Source organism: Anas platyrhynchos, chromosome 8, assembly GCF_047663525.1.
Source record: "Anas platyrhynchos isolate ZD024472 breed Pekin duck chromosome 8, IASCAAS_PekinDuck_T2T, whole genome shotgun sequence".
In the NCBI taxonomy this organism is placed as follows: Eukaryota; Metazoa; Chordata; class Aves; order Anseriformes; family Anatidae; genus Anas; species Anas platyrhynchos.
Window position 1 is genome coordinate 14162799 of NC_092594.1, and position 25287 is coordinate 14188085.

The 25287-nt window shown below is 39.4% G+C and overlaps 1 long non-coding RNA gene across 1 annotated transcript; it reads right to left on the minus strand.

Annotated features, from left to right (window-relative positions):
* Positions 1–386: 386 nt before the first annotated feature.
* LOC106019439 (uncharacterized) lies at positions 387–25272 on the minus strand. The gene is made up of 3 exons (XR_002405507.4): positions 24928–25272; positions 16759–16813; positions 387–1434 (listed from the first exon to the last, which is right to left on the minus strand). It is a non-coding gene; the product is annotated as an uncharacterized lncRNA (long non-coding RNA).
* Between the last annotated feature and the right edge of the window lie 15 nt (positions 25273–25287).

The window sequence follows — 25287 nt, forward strand, 5'->3', positions numbered from 1 at the left end:
AATGTGGTAACTAAGTCCTGCATAGAAGTTACTACTACCTGTAATTACATCTGACACTTCAGTTTGTCACTCTGAGTATTTATGCAGATGGGTAGTACACAAGTCACACCTTCTTACTGAATCTGAGCAGGGCTAAATTTCCCTTCATTTTGCCTTTGATTCCTCTTCTTATTTTGCATTGCAAACATCAAATAGCTCAAGCTAAATTTTAGGCAAATTACATACTTATGCTTTCTTAGAGCCGAGGGCTTGTCTATGTGATATTATTCCAGACTTGCTATAGTGTGTGATCCATGCATGGATCTCAAGTATAGAGATACATTTTTGTGTTAAGTAACTAATTAGGATTTTGCTTATTTAAAACATTGCATTTACACTGCATAGAAAAGGATCTGAACATATGGTTTTATTTGGACATCTATAGTTCAACTGCAGTTAAATTGAATACTGAAATTAATGTCACTTCTTAAAATGATCATAATATTGCACTAATCTTCACATGTATTAAATAGTTATAAATTGTAAGTAAATCATCTTGCTAGCAGTTAGTGCAACATATTATTCCCAGCTATCATTTAACCATACAGCACTACAGTAAAAACAAAAATGCAGTACTCAGAATTAAGCTAAAACTACAGCGAAGCAGCTTGATTTCATTGAAATTGGAGTGCCTTAAGTTAGCAAGGTACCGCATCACAATCCTAGTTCCAAAAAGCAGTCAGCAAAGACCAATCAAGCTATCGAGTTCTCATTTTGGGAAATTAATTTTTGCCTCCAAGTAATGTATTCTGTATGAGAGTACTTCTGCCGTATTTTGCTGGTATGGCTACAACATCTCATGATATTTTACTACTATTATTGTGCTATGCCACATCCTAGATAATTTGAATAGCATTACAAAATTGCATTCTGGGTCTACAGCAGTAAATTTGCAATTCTGCAGGAAAGTAAAGGTACTGTAACCAGAGAAAGTTGTGTTTTTTGTTTTTTTGTTTTTTGTTTTTGTTTTTGTTTTTTTAATAAATTAATCAATTAAACATTAAAATTAGAGCAAAATTTCAGCTGAAAGCACAAAAAGATTAGATGTTAATGATGCTAAATCAAGAAAATGTTATTTTAAGGAATGTTAAAAAGAGATCCAGGGCACTGGGCTGTGCCAGCAGGCAGGAGGGCTCGTTCTCTGCCCCACAGCAGACCTGCACAAGCTGCTTCTGCCTCTCCCCTCCTTGTGAACCTGCCTTACTCATTGTGAGTCTGAGGTTTGGAGGCAGGGAATGTTTTTCATCATAGGTGAAATCCTTCAGGTGTTCTGGTCAACAGTAAAACTCCCAAGCTCCACACCTTGCAAGTGCTAATTCCATGCATTCAGCCGCTGGTTAACACAGTGAGCGCCTTTCTTCACTTTCCAGGTGTTACGATGGAAACAAGAAATAACTGTAAAACGTTTACAAGTATATTGAGAAAATTAGGATTTTAAAGCAAAGCAATGGAATCTTTCATAACTAGAAGGATATGTTTATCCAAATACCCGATTAAATCCCAGGCCTCCTACAGAGATAATCTTTTATGATTTAAAAAATAAATACATGAAAAAGTTACGCCTATTTTTTCTTATCACCTGTCTAGGCACGCTTCAGATAGGAAGATCAACATCATATATTGAAATCCAGAGAATGTGAGGTGTTTGGGAGAGGGAGAAAGGAGGAAAAGCAGAAAGATTAGGAAGAAGCTGAAAACAGAAGCAGACCATACATTTGGAAGCCATTTGAATAGTGTGAAATTACTTTGCGTACACCACTCTGAATTGTTGGGGTATGATAAATCCAGGCTTTGTTTTAACCGGTGTGATCTGTTACTATTTCTGAGAATGCCTTTACTACCTCAGCTTAGATATCCTTTAGGGCGACATAACTGTAAACGTGCTGCTTTGTCTTCCATTTTTCTTTGTTGTTAGAGTTGCAGTATAAATACACACCATAGTTTCTTCCACATCTTCCTCACTGTATTTAGTTACAAGTCTCCTATATGAAGTACCTTCCTTCCAGCACCATATCTCATAGCAGTATGTTAGTAGCCTGCCTCTGCCTTGAATTTGACAATGAAAATGGTCTTAGTAGTTTAACTGAATAAGGGTAGAAATCGCGAGGGCAGGCCATGACAAGGAACTCACTTGCAAGCATCTAAGGTGACTTCTTGAGTGGGCCACAGCCAAACGAGAAATAAGCAAACAGTTTGCTGGGGTGGGGGACAGAGGGGAACAACAACTGCGTGTGACAGAAGCAAAGAAAAAAAGCCCCTTTTATCAACAGATGTGTATTTCTTACTTTTCTTATTTCCTTCCTGCTCCACTGTAGCTCCAGTTCCTTCCACGCAAGTTTCTCGTTTCCTTCTTTACCACCAGAATTCAGAAACCTGGTATTCCTTTTAACAACATATTGCTACACGTCATTCAACAGCCACATTGTCCATTTTAGACTCAGTACCATGATACGTGCTTCCAGGAAAGTCTCGCTTCCCTTATTTTTCATTAATTCCCTCTTAATTTACCCAGTCAGCTCCAATCTGTGCCATGCTGTTTGAAATCCAAGGATGAAGTCGTGATTACTGCGCGAGTAGGTTGATGGCTAACAGAAGCCAAAGACAAAAGAGCGCTCTCCAAGAAAGCAAATCTACATTATGTTGTTACAACATGTTTTTAAAATCGTGCTTTTTAGCCTGCGACATCCTTCGATAGCTATTATGTCACCATGGCAACTGCGAGTACTTGTTGCGGACCCCTGCTCAGGGAACTGCACAAAATAAACGCGCCTCGCTGTAAATTAACAAATACCGAGAGGGAGGCAGGTAACGGGAAGAAAAAGCACGGGCAGATCATTCATCCACAGGACAGTCCGTAATGTCAACTGCATCGGACTCGTAACTGGCAGATGTATCGGAGAGATCGTCAGAAAGGAGAGATTGGAGGAAGGATGGAGCCTAAGGGCACAAAAATGATTGTGTACCTGAATGTTTTAACTGGTGTCTGAGTGTGCATCTAGGCTCGTCCGAAGGCTGGGACTGCCATTTCTGAGAATTAATAAGATTTATAGGATTCAACAATTTCCTAAAATCACAAGCTAATACTAAAAAATTATGTTATTCCTGCTACAATCTGTCACTGGTTGCATTTTGTCAATTTCTACCTTTAACAATAGTTTTTAAAAACTTTGCATCACTACGACCAAAACAATATCAAAAAAGAGTTATTCTACCATACACCCTATAATTTGCATGCTAGACAATAAACAAACTTAATTTCAGGTACTGATATTAGGTGTGTTAGCTTTGCACTACAGCAGTTGTCATTGCTTTTCTGAATTTAAATTTGAGACTATAAAAAATCTGTCATTAAATTTTTAAACACGCTTAGACTATTAAATTTCAAAACAAAGCGGGAAGTGAATAAGTGCTTGAAAAAACTCAATCTGTCAGAATCAAAATTGTCAAATGCATCACTAAAAAGCACCATTTTTGCCATTTTCCTGTTTGCCTCTAATAACTTCTTTGAATAATGTTCAAATGCATTTTTGCTCTTTGCTTTGTTTTTCTGAGAGCCAAATTAATCTTTTATCTTGAATTTATGTGCACAAATCAAACAAATCTGGTTGTGCAGACAGAGACAGGGTTCTCAGTGCTCTGCTACTACGTTCAGCGATCGACAACTCACCACTTTTCTGATGCTTGAATACAGTTCGGATACTCATTTCTGTATTTTCTGGCCCAATTCTACTACTCTGTAGAGAGCAACCACACTTGCAATTTCCTGAAAGTTGTGTTAGAATAACCACTTTATGAATTCATATTACTACCTTTAATATCCAAATTTCTAGGGTAAATATGAGATTTGCACTGCTAGAAGAGATCCATTTTCAAACAGGTTTATTGAGATGTTCTTATGTCTGATCAACCTCACTGTATCACTTCTTCTCTGAATATTAGCAAGCTGATCACACACTGCTAACGAGTGATCCATGGTTATTTATAAACTCATCGTTCACATCGTCCAAAATTAAAAGACTGGGGGGATTTTTACTTGTTGTTGGGGTGGGGATTTTATTCACAAGTATGCACATTTAAGAATTGAAAACACAAGGTTCTATCTAGGTAGATTTTTGTCATGTTTTGAGCAACTGCTCGGATGTCCCCGTCTTTCTGAAGAAAATCGACCACATTCTCCCAATTGTCATGTGTTTATCATACTGACTCCAGACAGAAAAAACATCAGATTGGAAGCACTCTAGCTGGAGATACATGTATGCACACACATTGCAGCAATGCCACTTGCAACATTAGAATAGGTCTGGTTTTGTTTTCAGCATATATAAATATTTCAAAAGGATCAAAAAATGCAAAATATTCTTTTCAGCAAAATTAACCTATTCATGAATGTCGTAAGGAAGACAGACCAAGTTGCAGAATAGATCAAATAGGCTTAATTTTGATCCTTAGACAGCTTCTGTGTATCTTCCACAAAATTACTGTTGATAAATACTGTTTTTATAAAGTGTCTTAAATTCTTCCAAACCATTATCTGACCAAAAGGTGTAAATAGAAGCCTAGGATGAAGAATTAGTCAAGGACCTGCGACTCAGGAGTTCCTACATTTACTATTTTCATTTGAAAAATGGCAATTACGTTAACCACTGAAGTCCCCTCAACACTGGTGCCTTCAAATACTCACCCTCCCAAACAACATTCATAGAAAATACACAGTGTTCTAAATTGATTATTGTTCCATCACTTAAGGATTTTTTTTTATTAATAAGAAAAAGGTTATATTTAAGAAACTGAAAAGATAACATAAGAACCTAAAATCGTAATACTCTCAAAACAGAGGATACACTGAAATCATTCAAAAACCTGGCAGCAAAATTTTCTTCTTGGCAAAAGGCTTAAGCATATTTCTATGACAGTGATTTGTCTGTGGCTTTTTTTTTTTTTTAGCCCGGCACTTAACAAGCTATGGATGGTGGATTTCTAGCATTCTAATGTCTGCTTGCTGTGCTCCTTCCACATCACAGAATACATACTAAAAAGAGTGAAATGCTTGTACCATTTTCCTGCAGTTTCTTAAATTCAAGAAATTTTTCACCACACAGTTGTCAAAAGATCTCTTCTCAAAAGCATCATTTTTTGTACCTACCTAATATTCCATCTGTTCCTCACGTTACTCCACCCACCCTCTTTGAAGACTACAGAGCAGCAAAACACCCAGGATCCCTGAAAGACAACTCTGGATAACAAACTACTAAAAAAAAAAATTATTTATATGTAATATTAGGCTGTAATTAACAGGCTACTTTTGTCATAGGAAATAATATCATTTGAAACTGAGAACTACTCAACCAAACGTGAGGTAAGGCAGTGAAATTTGCAGCTTGAAAATGATGGCAGTAGTCTGTATACAAAGTGTTGGGGGGAAGGAAGTTGGATGAATTTAAATGTGATCAGAATCTTGAGAATGAAAAGCATCTTTAGCAGCACCTTCGGCAGATATAAGAAACAGAGGTTGACATAATCAAGTAACTTAACTACAGGTTTCAGCTGCATGAATGAATAAAGAAGTTTCAATTCGTTATGAAAAAAAAAAAAACAAAAACAAAACAAAACAAAAAAAAAAAAAAAAAAAAACACGAGATTTGACTCACCAAGGTGCAGGGATAACAAAGAAATGCTGAGAAAATGATTACTGCATAATAGGCCTAACTGACAGGCCAAAGCTTAATTATCTAACAATGATTAAAAAAGGGGGAAAAGGAAGAATATAATGAAAATACTAAGGGCTTTGTTTCAGACACCCGACACAAACTGTCTCTCAGTTTCCTTAATCCTACAACATTATATTGGTATTTGAGAACCCAAGAGTGATTATTGTTCAGTCCTACAATTTGAGGGCATTCATAAGGAACACCAGAGTCTAAACCTTAACATAGAATTGTTTTCAATGGAAGCACACATGTGATGACAAAATGTGCCCTAAGACTTTTACTGCAGGTTTTAATTCCTAGTACTGCTCATTTGCAGGTCTAGACCTATAATGCTTTGTTAGCTTGAACAGCTGTGGTTTTATGGCTGGACTAGATTTGAACGAAAGTTTAAAGGCTTGTGTGTAGTTATTGTATATGTCCAATTAATCTTCACTCTGCTAGAAAAAGCTTTTCCCCACCTTTTTCGCTACCTCACAGTTCTTATGCTTGCTTTGGACTGCAAACCTGGCTCACACTTCCAGTTAACAAGGCTGAGGTACTGCCCTAATAATCCCTAACATGTTTAAACAGATGTTTATAGCTTCTGGGGAGCGTAAACCCTTGTTTTAATTCATGAAGTTACTTGTTAAACCTGAGTAAGATACATGGTTTCTGGTGATAAAGCATGATTTCTGCTATATTTGACTGATGGTATATAAATGCCAACACCTTCAATGTTTCAAACTATTCAAAATAAATAACTGGCACAGACATATAGGATTTTAAATTTAATTGCAAGACAGCAGAATAATTATCTTGTTCATGTTACACGTCCGGAAGAGAGATTAAGACTTTGGGGCAGGCTCTACGCACATTAGAAAGAGGCATTTGCTACAGCAACGTACGAAACAGATGAGACAGAACTGAAGTCTCCTCTCCCATTTTACAGAGGAAAATCAAGGCATGGACAGCCCAGCTTGTCCTTGGTCATGCAGCCAACCATGGCTGAGGAGCAGAATGAAAACAGCCCTGGGCCTTAGCCTAGGCCATTCCTTATATATATATATATATATATATATATATATATATATATATTATTTTTTTTAGATTTGTATCTTTGCTACATACCACATACCTAATATAGACGTTCACGGGGCACAAACAACACGAGGTAAGTGGAGCAGTATCTGTTGATACATTAGGCCACCATTTACCATAATCGACGTGGGACAGCATACCAGCAGATCCAGACTTCTCCCATCAGATGCCATCTATAAGCTCACACTGGTATTTTTAAAATTTTATTTCAAATCCTTGGGTGTCTATACACATATCAAATTAGTACCAAGCATCAAAAAGGAATATAAGATCTGACCAAGACTATCACCACGTAAAAAAAAAAAATGTGATGAATTTGGGGGGTTAGGATATTTAAAAATCCAGTTCTGAAATTATAAAATCCATATGAACCAGCTTATTCAAAAAGGGCAACAAAAGATTTTAGTAACTCATTTAATTCATCAGATTGCTCTGCAGATGGCGATAACATTTATTTTCTATTTAAAGAGTGTCTCGCCTCATCATAATCAGGGAAATACTACACTCTCCAACTTAACCAAAAACTTGGCAAGGAGAAAATGCTGCACTAGCACCAAGTAATCCCATATGAAAAGCCTGTCTCCCATCTTTCTTGTTTTTGCCGTGCCAGAAATATTTTTAAAAGACCACAAAGTAGACTTTTCATATTTTACTATGAAATATTCACTCACTTGTAAACACACGTGCCCTCGAGACTCCCACAGTTGGCTCAGCCTGGCCCGCACCACGTGGAAGTCTCGGCAAGGGATGTTTCCCTGCCCATCAGCAGGGACAGGGCAGACACAGAGCTGGCTGGTGGCCTGCTGGGGCTTGTGGTTTAATGGGGAAACTGCCCTGGGGAAATCAGACTTCCCAGAGCACATCCTTAAAACCTTCCAGCTGCTGAATCACTTTCCCGCAAAGGAGAGAAAGGGAAAGGCTTCCCCGGCAGACCGGGAAAGCAGAGCTCCCAGGTCAGGCGCCAAGGCAGGGAACCCTAAGGGAGAAAGCTGCATTCGGCCCCACGATGAGCACAGAGCTGCCAGGGCAAAGCTCCCTGTTCCTAGCTGCAGGTGACAGCGGCTGGGCAGCAAGCCTCAGACGTTCGTCGGGGACAGCAGGGGCTGCAGAAGGGCTGAAAGACTGCAGAAATGGCATTATCAGAAAATTCTAAGTGCTGCGTCTTACTGCATGTTGACATGAAGATGTGCCTGCCTTTTCCTGGCAGCTCCTCTGAGAATATTGCAGGCACCATGGAATGAATGAGATGCAGATGACACTCAGGCTTTGAGAGCTTGCTTCCTAGGTGTGTTAGCCCTGCTGAGTGGTTGGCCAAGGCACACTCTGCATTTGCACTTAAATGCTCTGCCTCTGACAGCAAGTTCAGGACAATCATCATTAAAATATTTTAGCAAAGCTGTAACACTAACTCAGTCATCACTGCTTGGAGCCAAAAAAGCCAACTACCATTACTTTGTGAAGCTCTCACTTCCCAAGAGCAACTTCTACACAAACATTTTCACAGTAAAAATTAATGAGGATTCAACGTGCCTTCTCACAACCGAAAATCTGCTAGCAAGCTCCGAAACAATGTTGAAGGCTCTGAAGCATTCCTAATGTCACTCTCCAAAAGAATAGTTTGCTGTATTGATGCATCTGCTGAATGGTTCAAGTACGTGTCTTCCTAATCATGTGCTTCTTAGTTTTAAATGGATTAAAAGCTTTCATCAAATGATAGAGAAACCTCAAATAATTTCTCAATTAAATCATTCAAAAATACAGCTACCGATGTTAATACTTGAACTCCAAAAATGGTTTTAGAATGCACAAACAAGCACGGCTCACTAAGGGCAGGCAGCAAACTCCCACCCAGCTTCTGCAAGCAGAATGTGTGTGTGTGCACTTGTTTCTTCTTCCAGATGCAAAACTGTTTAACAAATAAATATTCAAATCCTTTACTTAAAGTTAGCCTCATCCAAAATGTCCAGACATAACATGCTTGGATCTGAGGCATTTCTCCATGTTGTGCTGCTGCGGTGTGGCAGCATCTCCTACACCGATGAGGGTGGGACTAATAGGTTAGAAAACAAATGTACATCTCAAATGAAATTTAGCAAGTTTTACCATTGATAAGGAAAGAACCTAAGGACAGCACCCTAGAACAGATGCTATTTTTAAAGTCTAATTGTAAATAATTTGATAACGCACAAAATCTTTGCTTAACAGGAACATTGAACGATTATTTGCCAGCACCTGGCAGCTCCTATTGGCCAGGCTCTTCTGATTCTGCTGCTAAACAAATGCAAAATGACAACCCTTAGGACAAAGCTGAGATTACAGATGAAACTACTCCTTTGTTAGAGGTCTGGAAAAATAGTGAACTGTACTTTGTTTAAAATGTCTTGAGAGATCAAGATGCTTATGCCTGAGGCAGCAAAGAATAACAACTAAACAAGTCCTTCCCGTAAGGGTACTAGCGCAGTACACCAGCTATGCTTCAGTGGGATTATTTGTCATCAAATATACATGAAAGACCGAGCCCCCCACTTGACTACGCATGACAATCTAACATTGTCTCTTCCATTGCAGTGACATGATTATAAACATATTATCAAGTCCTGCAGTGTGATCAACAACAGATGTAAAATTAAGAGGTGACAAGCTTTAGCAGGTAGCTGAGCCTTAAGTATCTTCTGCCAAATTTAATTCTCACTTCCAAAAGTCTTCCAAGCAACTCGTCTCTTAAAGACTTCAGAAACTACTCTTTTCTATTCCTGCAGTTCTGTGTTCTGGAAAAAAAAAATTAGAATTCAGATGTTGTTTCATTTAGGACAACTTGCCTTTCAGATTTCTTTGCCTTTATTTTATTTTGCACAGGAATAGATCCATGAAGCAAGTTGCCTTTATTTCTATTCACAACCCGAATTACAACACGCTGCATGAACTAAAGCAAACATTTCAAACAGTAAGTGATGGATTGTAACCCTAACTTTTAGGCAATATATCAGAAACAAGACACACCCTCAGGGAACACAGGTCAAAATCCAGCAGCACAAGAAAATACAAAGGGAAAACCAACTCTAAAACATACCTAGTATTATGATGTGTCACAGTAACCTAGTCACCAGCTACTATGCAGGCAGTCTACCAGACCACTAGCAGGGAGACGATGCTGCATGAAATTCTTCATCTGCGAGCCGTTCATTTGGTTTCACAACACCGAATGATCACAAAAGAAATTAGTCTGCATCTGAGCATGAACTCAAACAGCCTCAAACACGTGGCTATGCAGGAAAATATAAATCCATAGCAAATGCCCATATGATCACCCTTGGTAAGAAGTCATACCAGCCTAGATCCCTAACAAAGCGAGAGGGATTGTGCACGGCTCGACGTGTGCCTGTCAGCCCTTAAAGGCTTGCTGTGTACTAAGGAAAAAGGCAGTGCCTCCATTCCTCCAAACAATTCTTCCTCTGTCTGTATCATTCATTATACTTAAGTAGGTTCTTGACATTATAATCTAAAGACAATTTTGTCTCCCAAGTTTAGGGGCATATAGGGTTCCAGTATTGCTTGCATATGATCCCAATTCGTATAAAGCAGACATAATTAAGCAGTAAGCCGTGACAGGTAACACACCTATTATCTGCTGGCTGACTCCCATGGCTTTATAAAGCATAAGGTACCAATGAATGTGTCTGCTCCCTTTGGGTATAATTATATTTCATAAGCCAGTTCCTGGAGTTGCTGGTGTAGTTTCTCTTCAGAGGAATGTTTCTCTATCTTCCATGGATTACAGTGGAATTTTTCTTGAAAAAGGGTATGCTATGATTGACAAGCATTGATGTGAGGATTTAGGTGTGCTGTGTCAGGTTCCAAGTTTAGAGTTCAATCTATATGGCTTAATGATGACATTATTATATTGAAGCATGAACATCAATCTTCCAAAACAAATTTTAAGTATGAATGATGCAAAGAACATTAACAGCTAAATATGTTAAAATAAATGTTTCTGTTCCTTAATTTCTCTACAGGGAGCTTACTTTAAGACCCACATTAATATAGAAGGAACAAAGGTGATATAATGACAACAGCCATGTGATTTATCAAAGACCTTTAATATATCCAATACCAGTGTAAACTAACTTTTTTTAAAGTCTAAAATAGCCAAATCACAAGACAGCCACGTACAGCATGGGAAAAGGAAAGTGCAAGGAGAAAAGGAAAAGCGGACAGTAACAAGGCTCACTCTAAAAAGACAGGAACAACTAGCCCTAGGCATTATTATGCCCAAATACAAGATGGAAGCGTAAAGTTTTGGTAAAGCTTGGTGCCTGGATCATTTAAGTTACAATGGGTTTTTACCTTAAAGGGAAAAAAGTTATCTAGTGTGGTTGCTGAGAAACAGCACCTTTAATGAAGTCACCTTCCCTCCCAGTAACACTGAACTTCCACATCACTGTACAGCCAAAATGTAACAGAGCCATGCATACAGTATGACCACGTGTCAACCACTTCAACCTATAACACTACTTGACTTCTTTAAAAGCATTTCATTATCTTGTTCCTACTACTCTAATATCTTTTTATAGATTCTTTTATTTGCTTAATGCTGTAGATTGTAGAACGATTATTTAGGATTTTTAACCAGGGTTGTGTTTAAGCATATTCCCCTTCTTTGAAATTCCTCTTTATAATCTTGCGCCAGTCAATCCCCTGTGTATACCCTTATAAACCTCATTCTGAAGCTTGAAAATTCCTTGGGTTTAACTACAGTTAAGGAGTGTTCATGGGATGGGCCATAAAGTCCAATGAATTTAAACTATTTAAGATCACTTAAACTAAGAATCAGGAGCCTGAAAACAAAACTGAGTTTCTTCATAAGGAAAAATAATTATGGTTGTGTTTTAAAGTACAGTTTGTGAAGTACCAAAGCAGATCAAAAGGTTTGAAAATCAACCGTTATAAAAGAGGTAGTGATAACTATAGGCAACTAAGAGAATATTGGAATGAAAAGGTGATAATCCTTTTTAATAAGCTTGGAACAAAACCTGAGAATTGCAATTAATGCATAAAACAGAATCGCGTGGAAAGGGGGAAGGGACAGCCATAAAAATCACTTAAAATGAGTTTGTCATTTCCTCTAGTGAATGATGGGAGCCCAGACAAAAAGTGTTAGGTTTGATATGTTTTGCTATACTTTTTCTTCTGAAAAACAAAAACTGAAATCCTGCTGACAGATTCAGGGCACACTTTGCAGCAGTTAAAAGTGGTGATTGCTCTACTACTATTCCTTCCCATTTTGTTCTATTCAGTTATGACTCCCATGACCTCTGTCCACACCTCTGAAAAAACAATTCCAGGACACCTAGCACAGGAAAGCAGTCCTAACCAGACTTATCTCCAGTTATTAAATAGCAGGTCCTCTAGAACTGCTTCAATATTTCTGTTACAGTTTATATATTTTTATGCTGCATCCGTTTGCTTTTCTTACCTTTTTAAATTAACCATTTCTTGTTGCTGCCTCCACTCATTTTAAGATCTACCATGCCTCACTTACTTTCACTTTTCACAGCAGAAAACTGCCACTAACACTATTATTATGAGAAATTTTTATCATAAATCTCTTGTGCTTCTTCATTCATTTGAAAGGCTCTATGCAAAGGAAGCCCACTAACATCTCTGCAGTACTTTCCCTTCTCCAACCAAGCCTCTCTCAAAAAATCTCACCTTCACTTCCATTATGAAACTGTTCTCTTAAAAAAGAGCACTTGCAATTTTCATCACCATTAATTAACATGTCAACTCCTTGAAAACACATAATACTACTTAAATGACAATTTTGTCTCAGTTCACATTTCTAGAACTGAAAACTTAGATATGCCCATATTTGGTAGAAGAGTTACCAAATGGGATGAATCAGATAAAAATGAAGTCCACTAACTGAGTTACTATTTTATCTTCAAGTTTTCCCAATTGTTAGTAGTTATGGAAAACAATGTACTGGTCCCAGATCTCATGATGTGCCAGTAGCTTTTATTTATTATGCTGCCTAGAGTGTGAGATTTAACACCATGCTTTGTAGTTCATCTGCACGTAAGTAGCTCTGTGCACTGAATCAATATATATGCAGAATATGTTCAAGCTTCTTAAAAAAGATATTTGCCTGGAAGTTTAGAACACTTGTAGAAAAATCACTTATAATTTTACACAGCTGAAATTTGCTAAGACTTGCACAGAACACTTCAATCTAAAAAAAAAAAATCTTACTTTCTCAACACACTGAAATAGGCTTCTCATTTAAATGAGCAATTGAGTTTCACATTACTTTATCAAGCAACATTAATGCCAGAGCAAGTCTGGAGAGAACCTGATCAAACAACCCCTTTTGCATCCCCAGTGATAGAGACTTGGATAGCACGTTCAGGTTTTTGCTCATTTCCCTCAAATTTTCATTTGTAATGCCAGAGATAGCAGCATTCTGCTGCCCCTTTTTCCTTCCCTCCCCTCTGCCCCTAGCTGTTACAGGCTTTGCTACCTCTCCTGCACTGGAGATGTGCAAGTCATTACAGAATCACAGAATCTCTAGGTTGGAAGAGACCTCAAGATCATCGAGTCCAACCTCTAACCTAACACTAACAGTCCCCACTAAACCATATCCCTAAGCTCTACATCTAAACGTCTTTTGAAGACTTCCAGGGATGGTGACTCCACCACCTCCCTGGGCAGCCCGTTCCAGTGCCTAACAACCCTTTCAGTAAAGAAATTCTTCCTAACATCTAACCTAAAACTCCCCTGGCGTAACTTTAGCCCATTCCCCCTTGTCCTGTCACCAGGCACATGGGAGAACAGGCCAACCCCCACCTCGCTACAGCCTCCTTTAATGTACTTATACAGAGCAATAAGGTCACCCCTGAGCCTCCTCTTCTCCAGGCTGAACAAGCCCAGCTCCTTCAGCCGCTCCTCGTAGGACTTGCTCTCCAGGCCCCTCACCAGCTTCGTCGCCCTTCTTTGGACCCGCTCAAGCACCTCGATGTCCTTCTTGTAGCGAGGGGCCCAAAACTGAACACAGTACTCGAGGTGCGGCCTCACCAGAGCCGAGTACAGGGGGACGATCACCTCCCTAGCCCTGCTGGTCACAGTGTTTCTGATACAAGCCAGGATGCCGTTGGCCTTCTTGGCCACCTGAGCACACTGCTGGCTCATATTCAGCCGACTGTCCACCATCACTCCCAGGTCCTTCTCTGCCTGGCAGCTCATTGATTTTGATTTAAAAAAAAAAAAAAAACAAAAAACAGATTATGCTATCATCATAAGCAAGAGTTGGCCTTAGCTGTTTGGAAACTCCAAAGCTAAATCTGAGGAAATCTCATCCCATTTCTTGTCAAACAGCTGGAGTCAGATGCAGCCCTCCACTCCCACCTGGCTACTCACAGTCACTGTGTGCCCAAGTCTTGTACCTACCCGTACATGTGTAGTCCTAGGTGCTGGGACTGCATCTTTTGTTATCCCTGAAGTGCTTGGAGTGTTTACTGAATAGTATTAGTTAATAACCACAGTAACAGGCTAGCCACTCAGTGAAGAAAGTGCTAAGAGGGACTACCCTCATGTATAGTCTGTTTTAAATAGCCTGTTTCTTCTCACAAAACCCATTTGGATTCACAAAGGATTAATAGAATTTTAATGTCTGGGTCAAGTTGGCTAAAAAAGTAAGATTTATGCTGTCTGCTTGCTTTCTCCTAGTAACTTCTGCAACCATTGCCCAGAAGAGAAGTGGAGTCTTTAGTCTTGTCACTAAGATGTAAACACTGTAAAAACAGGTTGATGAGTAGATGCCCCTCTCATGGAAATGCAGCCACAGCACATCAGCTGTGATTAGAAACCAGCACAATCCACAGAGCAAAGTGTTACAGGAGTTTGGAACATTGCCTGTTACGAGACAAACTCACAGGATAACAGGACTCACTCGTTCTGTTCCTCATGTTAAATTAACCGCCAACTCAAACTGCCTGTTAAGGAGCACCTTTGGAGAGATCGGGGTATGGAAGCACTGAACTGCTTTTAGGGATTATTACCTCTCCAACCAGCAGATGGGGGCTTATTCTAACCCACGTCCTCAATGTTTCTATATACCTACGTATCTGGTATTTACAGCCTCTTTATATACTCCAGACTTTAATATTTTATATTCATCATATGCAAGCTGAGTAGAGGACATACAAACCCACCAGCACTATCTCATTAATAAACAAAATTTCAGCCATAACATCCTAATTATATGTGGCCTGTTTTCTGCAAAAAGCTTTAAAATCCTTAAATAGCCATTTGATTCAAAGGTATACAACAGGTTACACAATGCTTAGTGTATTATCTCATTTTCCTTACGTTCACATTGTGATGTTGTGTGCTGTTATGAATTTCAACAACCTTGATGCAGATACGTCCTAAGAACAGACCTCAGAGATGAAATGTGTCAGAGCCAGCAGGACTCGTTCTTTTAGTATTGATTGTAAGAATAAACCTTTTACCCACACTGCAATGTCCTGTAATGAAGAGAATTTTAGCTTTCCCTCCCCAAAGTGAGCAAAAAGCAGAAATAAAACTTTCCAGTCTGCAATGGTGACATTTTTCAACTTTGAGTTCAGCTTGCACAGTAGATGGTTCTCCAACATATAGTGCACTATAAAACCAGGCCTTTATTTGTACATCTGTATTTCAGAAAGTTCACTTTCTAACCAATTATGATTTGCCTTGGTGTATGAGAAACATATTTTGAGCATCGAGTGTGTTTGTCTTGGAGTGTCATACTCAATAGTTGGCTGATTTGTGGAAAAGGCAATACTCCTGAATTTTTAAAAAAGCAGGAGGGTGGCAGATTCATAGTGGGAGGGTTTCCCTCCACAAACCTTCCCCCGCTACATGATCTTATTTAAACCTTCTTCTGCCTAGATCTGGCTGGAATAAGATAGAATCAAAGTGGAAAAAATTAGTCTGATGGGTTTTAGTGGCATGCCACAAAAAACAAATGAGTAGGAACAGATTTTCAAGTACCTATTACCAGTTCATCATGTATAACCACAGTGAGAATTTGGCCCATTGTCTTACCATCTATTCGATTTATTCAAGTGCCAGAAACAACGTGACTAAAACACATTTTCAGACAATTTGTGACAGGCATGATCTGATATTACCCTCTATTTTTGGATCATGTCATAAACTCAAAACTGAATTTCCGGGGTTCTCCCCATCTTGTTGGTTTCGTTGTTTTTTACTGTTTGAACCCTGCTGTCCCAGTCATTATCTTTTGCTTTCTGAGACCATCACCTCTAATCCCTCATACACTTCGTAGCTGCTGGTTAGATGCTGTTAGCATGACATGTTCAACCTTTAAAACAAATAATTTACGCTGAAAGTTGAAAACTGTTAGAATGAGTAATTCAAATGCTTATCGCAAAGTTTTTCTAGCCTAAAAAAATACTGTCATACTCTAGAACATGGAAGTAACATAAAGTTATCCTTGTTTTCAAGGTCTTAGATGGATGGTAGGGTTTTTCTGGCTGCTTGCTAAGTCCTGTAACAGCCTGTCTGGAGGTGCTGTTTGCAGAATAGCATTTTCAGCTTTTATCTGACAGCCACATTTGAAACAAGCAATAGAAAACCACTGTGCTGCTACCTGCCATTCACATTTTTGTGGGGAAGAATGTCATATCAGCCAAAGCTGGTGGTCAAGCCATACAGAGAGAAGAGAAGGAGCCCAAACACGGTAAGAAAAGTTCCCTAAACCCCGGCGCAGTGGCACTAAAGCAGCAGCCCTTTTTTTCCAGGACAACCTGAGTAACTGCTATGTACAATAGGGAACACTGGGTGAAGAGAAAAGGGTAATTAACTGTTTTCTCTCCCAGATAGACCACAATTGTGCTACCAGAAAGCAAATAAACAGCATAAGTTTACTTACTAGTTCGAAGAATTCTTGAAAAGTTGCAGCAGCTTACAGTTGCATCAGGCATGCCCTGGTGAAGAGACACGTTCATAGTCAGGCCCGGCTTTTTGGGAGTCATTTCCTCTACTGGAGCCCCCAAGCCCCTCCATCAGTTACCCCGCATGAGCAGAGCTCTGCTACAGCACCATAACTCTGCTAGGGTGCAAGTAAGCACAGGGACACAGTGGAGCACAAATAGCAAAATGAGATTATGAGAAGAGAACAAGTCATGCCTGAGCACTATTCTCTCTCATGGGTCCTTCTCCTCTTAGGATTTTTTTTTTTATTGCTTTTCTGTTAATCAAGTTAAACACCACTGGTCCTCTCCTAACACCATTTTCAGGTGTCATACAAAAAAAAACAATGCTTTTCTGCCTCAGATATTTTCATTCTTGAGAAAGAAAATCAATGCCTTAGAAACTGGGACCAAAACTAGGCTTTTTAACCTCAGGTTTTTCTCTAAAATCAAGTCACAGCTCTTGCATCTCAGCTGCAAAGGCCTTTCTGCTAACAGCAATTTAAAACTGATTGAGAGTGTGATTGAATTTGATGTTAAGTTTTTCAGTCATTTAATTTGGCATCAGGTCTGGCTCTGAGCCTTGGAAACCAGTAGGCAGCTAGCATCTAGTACTGTTGCTGTGACGGGCTGAGATAAAAGCAGGACACATTTGCAGTTTTCCAAGCTGTGACAGCTTTACTCCACTGTCCAGGAAAAAAAAAAAAAAAAGGTTCAGAATATATCCTTGCAGCATATTTAGATAGCTACAAATCCTGTAGATATCACTGAGATGCTAAAGACTAGGTAGAATAAGGAACTGTTACATATGACAGCGTTGTAATAAACTCTTTTAGACTTCCCACTCTGTGATATCCAGAGTAGCATAACAGTATTTTAGTTGATTGTTCCTTATGATTTCATTTGTACCTCCAATAAAGCTTTTGGATAGATTTGAGAGTTAACATTATTTGGTAGAGTTCAGAGTATCTTCTGAAATGAAGAAAACAGTCATTGCCTGCAACTGTAAACGCTCTATTACTTCTATGGTATTTAGGACACTAACAGAAAAGAGCCCATAGAAAAGAGCCAGGGATTTTTAATGTCAGCACAAGGGAATGTCATCATTTGTTTCTTCTTAGTTAAAATAAAATAATAATTTAAAAAAAAGAATAGCAAACATTCATTGCTGTAATAACTTTTAAAAAATGGAAAAACATAGCTTCTGAAATAGTGCAAGCATTGTGCAAGAACCATAAGCAACCCAATATATAAACAGCACAGTGAGTTTCCATTTAGCATAATATAATCTTAACCCCTGTTTTCCCCTATCGAGAAGTTGCAGTAAGTGCTGGTTTTATGCCTTAAAATGCAGCCAATAAAATTCGGGCAGTCAGCTAAGCCTGGGCATGATAAGTTCTCAGGCCAGAAAATGCAAAATCCAACACAACTTCACAAACTTGCCTGTTGATTTCCCTTAAATTTAAACACTGTTGATAAATGCAAAAAGTTCCCAACAAATTTCTGATCCATCTGTAGCACGGATTTTAAATTGCCTAAACAAAATGGAAGCTGCCCTTTCTGATTAGAACTAGGATCCCAAGACATCACTGTAATTCTTGCCACAACTGTCTTTCATTTAACATAAGATGAACTCCTGAAGTCTCCCAGGCAATAGTTCAGAACTGCCTACAATCCTGTTCTCTGATTTTGCCTCTTTTTATTACTGCTTAAAATGGCACTTAGTTTTGTTTCTCCTGACCCCACACATGCTCTTTCATATTGAGCTTGTAAAACTCCTACGGTCTTTCTTCAGGAAAAAGAGGAAGTTGAATTTGGACCTTTGGATTGCTGAAGCAACAACACAGTAACAAGGCAGCACGCACTGTCAAAATATTTGAAGAAGGAATTATTCAGAGACATTCATAAGAACAAAAAAATTACTTGATGTTGCCCTGCCCTGTGGGACTTCATTTTCGTTTAAATCAGGAAGTACTGTTCCTGAAGAAACAGCATATTGATTTGTATAATCTCTGATTTAAGAGTACCTACTATCAGTTGAAAGTGGATGGCATACTTTTTGTTAGCTAGAAGATCCTTCTCTCTAAAGACTTCCCTGAAAGACTCTGCAAGCATCAAAACAGCTTATTTGTAAAATGTTTTGTCAAGAAACATTGCACATGTTACTAGCGTTAATGCTTTTGCCAGGAACAAAACATGGCCATAGTAAACTGCACAAAACAGGGTTTATTCAAGGCTTTGAAAGGTACACCAGGGCAACCTCACACCATTTTGTAGGAATACAAAAAAAAAAAAAAAAATGCTACAAAGCCAAACCACAAGAAAACAACTAAGAACACCTTTGGTATAGATGGTGCAGATCAAAGGGAAGCAGGTAGAGATCTGTTTTTCAGAATTTTGACTACAAGGGAGAAACAGTCTAAGCCAGACATAGCTTTCTTGAAGCAGAGCAGTGTGATACAGTACTTGAATCAAGATCAGAATTTATATTTGTAACTCTGCCTCCCAAGGCCCAAATCTAATGTCTAGACACTGAGTTTTGTTCCACTGTTGCTCATTACCACAGATTGTTCCCACATTACTTTGCAGCTCTGTCTTGAAGCACATGAGACCAACTGAAAAATACTTGCTATGTCCCGTGTACATCAGTCTCTCTAAAAATTAATAACCAAGGTAACGCCTGAGGTAGTCTGCACGTTGACTTACGTTTGTACCCACTACAGGAACGACTTCGACTTCAGTGCTTGGTTTGTAGTTGTCTCACCCTCTAGTGGCAGAGAGGCCTTAGTTCTCACGGACAAAGAAATAAGAGATTTTTTCTTCAAGTCCACTGCTCAGTTGCCTGTTTACAGCCAAAAGAACTGATTTTTTATTTTTTATAAAGCTGCAGATCATTGTCTTCAGTACATGTCCATCACTTCTAATGGAGCAATGCAGAACATGCTGTCCTGAAGGCACTGAAATTATTAAAAAGGTGCTAATGAAGGGTGGCTGTGTGCTCAGATGTACTCCTTGAGTTATGAGAATGACTGCTATTAAAGCCTTCCTATGCAACCGTGATTAGTAATATTATGCTGCTGCCTGAAGACGAATGGAGAAGGAAGCTCTGTTTTCCTCTAACAGCTCAAACTCCCTATTAAATTTTCATTTAAAAACAGAAGACACCATCTTATTTTGATCCTCAAGAAAGACTTCAAAATAAAGGAAGTTTATTATGAAAATGGAGTGCTGGCCAGGCATTAGAAAAAATAACATTTTCTATCCTGATCTTGAAAAAAATACAGAGTATTGGGTAGCTTCAGTTCCCACAGAAATTCATCTGGAACTTCACAGGAGTAGACCCTTTAAAACAGAATTAATTCGATCCTGACTGATTAAACATGGTGGTAGTTCTGTTATTACTATTTTATACGTACAATTACACCAAAAGAAAACAGAAGACTTCACCCTTTACAAAGAAAATGTGGCATTGCCAATACTTAGTTACACACCGCCCCTGACAGAACGGAGAACTCTGGAGATGACTAATCAGCTGGCAATTAGTTTCAAACACAATTTATTCTATTAAGAAAGGCCTTTGGCCATATTTTAGTGGAGGATGTATAAAGTACAAAACCACAGGGAGCAGTAGCTTACTTGCCAGTGTGCGAGCATATTTGTTAAAACAGGTTTTTACTATTCTTCAGAAGCTCTTAAAAAGCCTTAATTCTTACTTGTACGTTGTTGCGGATATTCGAGTACAGCTCTACCACGTCACATGAAGCTGTGATTTTTCAGTTAAGTATAAATTATGGTGCATGGTTCTAATTGCCTGCATTCAACCCATCACAATGCTCCATTTTCTACATGTCTGCAGCTTGGCCAGACTCTGGCCAGTCCAACTTGTTTGACACCACTACAAGATAAATATTTGAGAATAAGGCTACAGAAAATTGCAGTAGTTTTGCTACATTCAGAAATTTTTCTGGCATTTTAAATAGGAAATTCTCATAGTGGTGCACAGAAAAACTGGCATCTGTTACATCTATAGGACTGTGAAGCATCCTTAAGAATCACGACACCTTTATGGTTGCTCCAGACACCCACATCAGAGCAACTACGCAGGAGTGCAACCAACATTAAGACTCACTAGATCCAGAATCCACACTGTAGAGCTAGGATGCAAAATGGATTTTGCAGTCCATGCAATGTATGATGCAGAGGCTGCTATGTTAATTCAGAACATGCAGTAGCATGTAGACAGTGCAATCAGCCAGGTCTTCAAAAAGATCTTCTGGAGGAATAATTCCTTCAGAGAACAACTGAAGGCCACAGGGCCCAAGGTTTGGGCTCTGACTGAATCTGACTTAGAAGTCAAAGTTGAACCTATTACCACACAGCTGGATGCGGTCACTGCTGGGTAAGTCTGAAATTGTGCAGCCTCATTCTCACACCATATGATCCAGGGTGCAAATGCTGCCTTGGGTAATGCTAGTTCACTTAACCTACTGCCCTACTTGTTGAATACTTTCTCAATTTTCCTATGTAGTTTAAAAGTGTCTAATAAAAATGTTTTACTTAATGTTTCCTCATATATAAGTCTCAAAGCTTAGATAATGGGAACCAGATGACAATAGCACATACAAGCATACTCATTTTATAGATATGAAGTAGCTTTTGGAAAAGAGATTGAATTCTTGCAAGTGGGATGGGTTTAATTACACCACAGACTTTGATCCTGTTCACAATTCCAGTGTGAATTTGGGCAAAACTTCACTGAAGTGATACAATTACAGGCAAAGGTAAAATAAGAAAAAGTGTTTCAAGATTCACAGCTGCAGCACAACATCTCTGAAGAAAGAAGATGCTATCAGATAGATGGCTAGAGCACCCATGCTGTGCCTGCGTGCCTGACTACCACCCTTATTCCCAGCAGCCTATACAGCAAGTACTCCAGTCTTGTAAACCCATTAGAGAACAACACTGTGGTATCAGTGCACAAGGACCAAGCCATTTAATAGCCTAGCTGTATACACCAATTTTAAACATATTTTGTACCTTTGCCATCATACTAAACATTTAACCAAATTTGGATTCTTTTTTCCCAACACCTTACACTGGATTTCACTTTCTGTAACGTCAAATTAATGATACCAAGTGTACTGTAGCAGTAGCACAGAAACACCTACACGAGGGAAGGGTCCTTCTGGCATCAGTAAGAACTGCCACCACTCCTTGTTCTTAAGGGCAACACACGGACACCCAGTTAATGCCTGTTGCACTACTTACTCCCTTTCACAACCTACTGAACTTAAGGACTGCTGTAAGCAGGGTTAATGAATTCCAATAATTTGCTTCATCTGTGTAACAGCAAACACTCACCTAGGATCCTACCTCCAAACAACACAGTGCAAAACCAGCACACATGGATGAGGATCTGCAGTCTATAGGTCTGCTTGTCTTGGAAGTTGCTCAAGTGTAATCATCGCCTAACTTGATTTACAACAGGAGTGGCACCGTTCTGTGTAAGGTCACGGTTAGCTGACATTCACCACAAAGGAATTTGCACACTGGACAAGACTAAATTCTACAAAGCTGAGCCTGTGAACTCTCCTGCTCATTACATATCATTGTTTGAATTCAAACATACAGCAGATAGTAGTTCCTTATGGGGAAGGCATAGATATTCACCTGTTCAGTCTCCTATTGCTATGCTTGACTTTGATATTAAATCATAGAAGATCAAAGTTTACCTTGGATTTGGGTCAGAAAAAGTCTGCAGAGAACTGAAATGGCACATATTCTGAATTTCATCTACATGTGACATTGCAAATAGAACACCTGAAAATGTACCATACGCGGCCACACCGGGATTCTGACTTCTGACGTGAGTAACCGGTCAGTTATCCAAACAGTGTTACACAGCGGAAGGAGAAAAAAGCTTCCTGGAGGATCTGAAACGAAACCTCTCTGAACAGGACTGCCATTAGCACTACAGGTGAAGAAGCACCCTAGGACATACTCTCCTATTAGCCAGGGAGGAGATGGTAGCTGCCATTCTGACACATGTCAGCATCAGCGTTGAGCAGGGAAGCAGTGATGCGGATACCAGCATGTGCTCCCACCACTGTTTGCTCTCACTGCATTTTACAGTTGGAGTCAATTGACAGTCACCACACGAGGGAATTCATGCTCTGGGCAAACCATTATCCTACTGAGGTGACCATGTGGAACTGCACAAGGAGGGTGGAACAGCACTTTACATGCTGTTACCGTAGTCGTGAAGAGATTGTTGGATGCTGCTTCCCTTCAGCAGCCTTGGGTTGCCTGAAAGTAGTTACCTAAAGGGAAGGAGCATGAAGCTGCTATTGCTTGTGAGCAAGGAAATGACATATAAATAATAAAATAATTATTATATATATATATAAAGAATATAAATATAAGTATACGAAGAATAAATATAAATATATAAAGAGTAAAAAACAGAAATACTGACTTGAGTTTGAAACAACCTTTTTACACAGTATTCAAAAATCTGCTCAGGCTGCTTCTGCACATCCCTTTCAAGGCTCAGACAAAAACTTAAGAAAACAGTGCTTGTTATTTATACATTGGCAATAAACCCCCAAATCTCGGCATTCTTTATCACTACGTGTCTCATATACAGATACTTTAAAGTTGTGCTGAATATTAAGTATCATAATTTGGAAGAACGGTAAAAAAATAACATCTGCTGTAACCTGAAATACCAGAAGTAGGCCTTTTCATTCTGTGCCAGTCAGCAAAATAAGAACATATGTGCAGAATGCATTTCACATACATGGCAATGACATTCACAACATATTCAACTTACAGTTTCTCCTTTTGACCAGTTGTACTCTTGACCATTCATACGACTGCTTCCAATTATTCTAACACTAACTCCTAAGCGAATTTAAGCAACTGACAAACAAGGCAAAAATGAGCAGCTATAGGGATATTTTACTGGTACTCTAGTAACATACCTGAGACTCTTTTAAGTCTTTTAGACAGCAATAGAGTTGATAAACTATATATTAAACTGTTTTTATAAGTTTATGCCTCTGCTTAACTTCAGTACTGTAAATAATTCCATTTAAATAAGTTTCAGTGGTATCACACAGAACAAGGAAGTTAAAGAGAGGCACAAATGTTTCCAGGGCCAGGGTTATAGCATGTGGATGCAAGTTGGAAGAAGAATGAGGAACTTCAGTGGTATTTTTGTTTTTTGTATCAGGGTTCTGCTGTATATTAGTGTTGTGGTGTGCTTCATGGAGCTACCCAAGGCTTTACCCAACTACTATAGCACGCCATCACAAAATTAAGAATAGAAAGAAACCTTCACCTCCAGGTTTTCTTGCTTTTGTCAGTTAATACTAGCAGCATGCGAACTTTAAAAGAGATAATTAACATATTTCAGGCCTGGGTTTTCTAAAGCCCAAGTGATATTCAGAAAGCCATGTGCCTGTTGTCTCAGAGAACATGCTCACCGTGTTATGTGGAGGAAGCACGAGCACAGCAGAGAACACGGTGAGCAACCGAACATGTCAAGTTCCTCCATGAATCTGTGTAAAATATGTTTCTCCAAAATAAAAAAGAAAGAGATACGACAGGGAGAAGAATAAAACTATGTGCTGCTTATGGCAAGTAACTTTAACTCCCCATTGTTCAGTTTACAAAATATTTCCTCAGTTGTTTGGAAAATACTTACTCCATTGGCCATAATCCCAGAAGTTGTTTAGCAATGGCCATTGGACTACACCTAAAACTCTAGCTTGATCTCTTCGGTCTTGTGCCTCAGCATTCATTGTTTAGTATCCAAGTCATAGTTTTGTATCTCTTAGGCAGACATGAGGTTTTAAGTAAGAAGTTATTGACAAAGGCTTGAGAAATAGAAGCAAACATGGGGCCCAGGCCTCGCCCCCTCCTGCCTCAGAGGCTCCCAGGCCCCACAGACACCCAGGGGAGAGCTGGGGACAGCCTGGAGCATAAAGGAGGACCTCAAGGGCCAGCATCCTGCCTCAGCTTTTCTTCCTGAAGCAATTTTAACAAGCTCCTTCAATGCTGATCTGAGGGGAGAGGTGAAAGGCTCCCTGATGCCCAAAGGATCTATGAAGTAAGGCAGAACTGACCAAAGCATGAAGTCCTGAAGTTCTCCAGCTCTTCCCTAAAGTCTACCTTGCCCAGCCATCACCAGGCAGCCCCAGGGACACCTAGGGACAGATCCAGGGCACACAGGGCTACAAACCCACTGAGCTACAGCCCAGCCCTAAGGAGGCAACAGCCCCTCAGGGCCCAGCTTAAATGGCGCCCAGGCCGTGGGCGGTGAGGGCCAGCTGGGCCTGCTCAGGCCATGGCGACACCTGGGCCTGGCAGTTGCGTGGCACCACATAGCCCACGTATACCCTTCTTTTTCCCATGTTCCAGTGGCCCAGTACAGTCTATGAAGAGATATTGATCTTTATTGGTGTATGAAATTTGGCCTAATCCAT